Here is a 5,524-nt window from a genome sequence, read left to right on the forward strand (position 1 = left end):
CCACATCAGGCTCCTTGATCAGTGGGGGAGCCTGCTTCTCCCTCTGTCTGCAGCTACCCCTGCTTTTGCAGATGCTCTCACTCTCTCTCTGACAAACAAAATCTTAAAAAAAAAAAAAAAAAAAAAAAAAGGAACAAGGAGCATTCGTTCAAAGAATATCCTGCCTGTCTTGAACGTGTACTGCCATTTTGTTTGTTTGTTTGCTTCTGATAGAACAAGAACTTTTTCTGACTTAAAAACAAAACAAAACAAAACCTAATCTTTTTTTTTTTAAAGAGCTTTTTTTTTTAAAATTTTATTTATTTGACAGAGAGAAATCACAACTAGGCAGAGAGACAGGCAGAGAGAGAGGAGGAAGCAGGCTCCCCGCGGAGCAGAGAGCCCGATGCGGGGCTCGATCCCAGGACTCTGGGATCATGACCTGAGCCTAAGGCAGAGGCTTTAACCCACTGAGCCACTCAGGTGCTCCAAAACCTAATCTTTTAACATTTTTTTCCCCTGTACCTTTTCTCTTACTCTTTCCACACATCCACTATTAATTCCGTCCTTTTACATTTTCTTCTTTGAATTATTGACACTATTGTCCCAAACCATTAAGCATTTTATACCTACCCAATGATTTTAGGATCTGGCTGATTTTCTGCTGCCCTCTGCCTCTCAGTGTTCCCAGGACCTTTCAACGTCCGACTGGTTGCTTCCTCCAGACTCTGTAATTTTGCAGGAGTCCCTAACTCCGGTTGTTAGTTGGTAGGGTTCCGGATCCATCTTCCTGTGATTCTCTCTGTTCTGCTCTCATTAAATGACCAGTGTTATCCTCAGGCTGCCTACAGTATTTCCAGGTGTCACATCCAGATAGAACATGTCCGGAGTACTAGAGGGGACTTTTCTTTTCTCCAACAAATAGAGAACACTTTTTCCACAAGTCCTTGTAGATCCTCTACACATGTCATTGGCTATCACTGAGTAACACGCCCATCTCTAAACCAATCATTGACAAAGAAATGGGACCACTGGGATTTATTGAGACCAATCAAATTTGCCTCTGGATCTGTGACTTCTGTGGGAGCAGTTACACCTTACCAAATAATACTGGGCCTCTGCAGGCAATGAAGAAGGGGAAAAGGATATTGGGTAGGTAATCCACAGCGTCTGCTATCATGTGAAATGGTGAACCATTGAGACAAGGACTTTTATAGCCATAAAAGCTAAAAGTTTTGAGCTTGAAGATTGGTTGTAAATTCAGTCATCCAACACTCCTATAAATTTGACCACCGGAAGTAATTTTCTTTGTTTTTAAGGGAGAGGAGGTAAGGACAGGGAACATTCTTTTTCGTTTGTAACTCCTGGATTGTAGATTTTCATTCAACCCCTGCGTTCTACTTTCTCCATGTCTGTTGAACACATCCAACATTATCCTTCCATCTGAACAAAAGTTCTTCTGCTCACCTCTCATTTTCACCCCACTTCCTCACACTCTCCTCTAAGTCCTCGTCACTGCAATCAGACCATTCTGCCAGGTTCATTAAGGAAAAGACCAAAGTCATAAACTGCAACTTGCTCCTGCCATCCTGTCTGGTCCTTATCAGTCTTCTGGCTCTTCCACCTCTTTTATTTATTTTTTTAAAAGATTTTATTTATTTATTTGAGAGAGAGACAGTGTGAGAGAGCATGAGAGGGAAGAAGGTCAGAGGGAGAAGCAGAGTCCCCGTGGAGCTGGGAGCCCGATACAGGACCAATTCTGGGACTCTGGGATCATGATCTGACCTGAAAGCCGTTGCTTAACCAACTAAGCCACCCAGGTGCCCCTCTTCCACCTCTTTTAAAACCAGATGTCTTAGCTTTGCGCAGTGGCAGTATCGTAGCCAATGAGGTTTATCCGAGGCGCGATTATTGCTAATTGAAAACTTTTCCCCAAACCAGATGTCTTTTTCAAACCTCCTGGAGAGTTTCCACAGAGTAAGCATTCAACAAGTGTCTATTAAATGAATGCCTTTATTCCACCCCTCCTCCAGTCTTTTTCAAGCTCCATCTCTTACGAGTGTTTAGAGAGGTTTAACACATATTTTTAACCCTCTTGTTCATTCTTAGAACAAATGATCTGATGACATTAATTCTATTCTGTTTCCAATTTTTTTTTAAGATTTTATTTCTGTATTTATTTGAGAGAAAGAGAGCGCAAGTTGGGGAGGAGCAGAGGGGGAAGGAGAGGGAGGGAAAGAATCTTCGGTAGACTCCACACTGAGCCAAAGGCGGGGGAAGGGGTGTCGGATCTCACAAGCCTGAGATCACTACCTGAGCCAAAGCCAAGAGTCAGATGCTTAATCAACCGAGCCACCCAGGGGCCTCCCTATTTTGTAATAACTTTATTGAGGTAAACATGCATACCTAAATATATACACACCATAAAATTTGCTTGTTTTCCAGTGCCCAGATCAAGTATTTGTAGTGAATTTACAGAATTGTGCAAACATCACAAAATCCAGTTTTAGAGTGTTTCCATCAACCTCATCTTTCACTGACCCATGTGCAGTCAATTCCCATTGCTCATCCCCGGCCCCAGGCAACCATTGGTCTGTTTTCCGTCTCTACAGAGTTGCCTTTTTGTTTTCTCATATAAATGGATCATATGATATGTAGTTTTTTGTGTCTGGCTCCTTTCATTTAGCATAATGTTTTATTGCTGAACAGTATTCTATCATGTAGGTACTACACTTTTGTTTCTCCATGTTCCAACTGATGGATAATTGGAGCGTTTCCCTTTTCAGTCTGTTATGAAAATTCAAGTACACTCTTGGGGTGGACATATGTCTTTATTTCTCTTGCATAGAGTCCATGGGTGGAACTGCTGGATAGTACAGTAAGTTTATGTGCTTTTTTTTTTTTTTTAATTTCACTTATCCAGGGTGCCTGGGTGGCTCAGTGGGTTAAAGCCTCTGCCTTCAGCTCAGGTTGTGGTCCTGGGGTCCTGGGATCGAGCCCCTCATCGGGCTCTCTGCTTGGCAGGTAGCCTGCTTCCCTTTCCCTCTCTCTCTGCCTGCCTCTCTGCCTACTTGTGATCTCTGTCTGTCAAGTAAATAAATAAAATCTTTAAAAAAAATAATTTCACTTATCCATTTGAGAGAAAGGGTGTGCACAAGCTGTGGGGCCTGTGGGGGAGGGGCAGAGGGAGAAGGAAAGCAGACTTGCCGCTGAGCAGGGAGCCCAGATGCAGGGCTGATCCCAAGACTCCGAGATCATGACCTGAGCCAAAGGCAGATGCCTAACTGACTGAGCCACCCAGGTGCCCCAGTATATGTGTAACTTTTTACAAAAGTGCCAAACTGTTCTCTGAAATGGTTCTACCATTTTATATTCCTACCAACAACATTCCAATTTTCTACAGCCTCACTAACACTTGTAATTATCTTTTTTTCATTATAGACATTCTAATGGATGTGAAATAGTATCTCACCATAGTTTTAATTTGTATTTTTTGTTTGTTTGTTTGTTTGTTTGTTTGTTTGTTTTTGAGTAGGCTCCCTGCCCATTGTGGGACTTGAACTCACAGCCCTGAGATCAAGAGTTCTATGCTTTACTGATTGAGTCAGTTTTCCCTGTTAATTTGAATTTCTTTAATGGCTGATGATGTTGAACATCTTTCCAAGTGCTTATTAACCATTTGCATATCTTCTTTGAAGAAATGTGTATGTAAGTCTTTTGTCAATTTTTAAAAAAGAGTTTATTTATTTATTGAGAGAGTGTGTTGGGGGAGGGGGCAGGGGGAGAGAGAGAATCCCAAGCAGACAGTGTGCCAGGTGCAGAGCCTGACTTGGGGCTCAATATCATGACCCCAAGATCATCCCTGAGACAAAATCATGAGTTGGACACTTAATCAACCAAGTCACACAGGCATCCATCTTTTGTTCATTTTTAAATTGGGTTCTTTTTTTTATTACTGAGTTGTAAGAATTATTTTTTTAAGACTTTATTTTTATTTTTTTAAAAGATTTTATTTATTTATTTGACGGAGAGGTAGAGAGCACAAGTAAACAAAGTGGCAGGCAGAGGGAGAGGGAGAAGCAGGCTCTCTGCTGAGCAGGGAGCCCAATGCAGGGCTCAATTCCAGGACCCTGGCTGGGATCATGACTTGAGCGGAAGGCCGATGCTTAACCAACTGAGCCACTCAGGGACCCCTACGATTTTACTTTTAAGTAATCTGTACATCCAACGTGGGGCTTGAATGCTTGAACTCACAACCCTGAAATCAAGAGTTGAATACTCCACTGACAGACCAGCCAGGCACCCCAAATTGTAAGAGTTCTCTTTATATGCTGGATACAAGTGCTTTTTCAGTTATATGATCTGTGGATATTTTCTTTCAGTCTGTTTTATGTTCTCAACATTGTCTTCAGAGTACAAAATTTAAAAATTTTTGATGAATCCAATACATAAATTTTTTCCTTTTACAAATCAGATTTTTAGTATCAAACCAAAGATCTCTTTGCCTAATTAGTGTTATGCCTTGAATATTTACTAGTCCTCTCAAAATTCATATGTTGAAGTCCTAACCCCCAAAAGTGATGGTATTATAAGGTAGGCCTTTGGGAGGTCATTAGAATTGATGGAGTCATAAGGGTGGAGCTCTCATGAATGGGATTAGTGCTCTTAAAGTGAGACATGAAAGAGCTGGCTTGCTGTCCTCTGCAAGTGCATAGCTTGCAACATGGAAAATCTTCTTATCAGAAACTGACAAGGCTGGTACCCTGCTCTCAGACTTCCAATCACCAGAACTATGAGGAATAAATTTCTGTTGTTTACCAGCCACCCGGTTTATGGTGTTTTATTAAAATAGCCTGAAGTGAGACACAGAGGTCATAAAGATTTTCTCTTTATTTTCTTCTAAAAGTTATATAGTTTCAGCTTCCCTCCCCCCCCAGTTTTAGCTTTCTCATCTAGGTCTATGATCCTATGTTTCCTTCATAATATCGTGCAGTTTCTTTTTCTTTCTTCTTTTTTTTTTTTTTGAGATTTTATTTATATGTCAGAGCAGACACTTAACTGAATGAGCCACCCAGGTGTCCCTATCCTGCAATTTCTATCCAATCACCCACCTTCAATCTTCATTCTTTTTTTTAAATTATTTTTTATTTTTAAAGATTTTATTTGACAGAGACATAGCAAGAGATAGTGAACACAAGCAGGAGGAGTGGGAGAGGGAGAAGCAGGCTTCCTACTGAGCTGAGAGCCCAATGCGGGGCTTAATCCCAGGACCCTGGGATCATGACCTGAGCCGAAGGCAGAGGCCTTAACCCACTGAGCCACCCAGGCGCCCCCAATCTTCATTCTTGAATATTAACAGAGACCTAGTTGCCAAATCCAGTGACCTTTCCTCAATTTTCATCTACTACTTTTGTCAAAGTACTAGGTAGATGATGAAATAATCACCAAAAAAACCCTGAGTAGAATAATTGCAAAATATTAAATATTTTGCAAATATATAATAAATATATAAAATATAAAATATATAAAATATATAAAATATAAA

The 5,524-nt window shown here is 40.8% G+C and overlaps 1 pseudogene; it reads left to right on the forward strand.

Annotated features, from left to right (window-relative positions):
• Positions 1–1,836: 1,836 nt before the first annotated feature.
• On the forward strand, positions 1,837–1,944 carry LOC123940987 (annotated as a pseudogene).
• Positions 1,945–5,524: the final 3,580 nt, after the last annotated feature.

This window comes from Meles meles, chromosome 4, assembly GCF_922984935.1.
Source record: "Meles meles chromosome 4, mMelMel3.1 paternal haplotype, whole genome shotgun sequence".
Lineage (NCBI taxonomy): Eukaryota > Metazoa > Chordata > Mammalia > Carnivora > Mustelidae > Meles > Meles meles.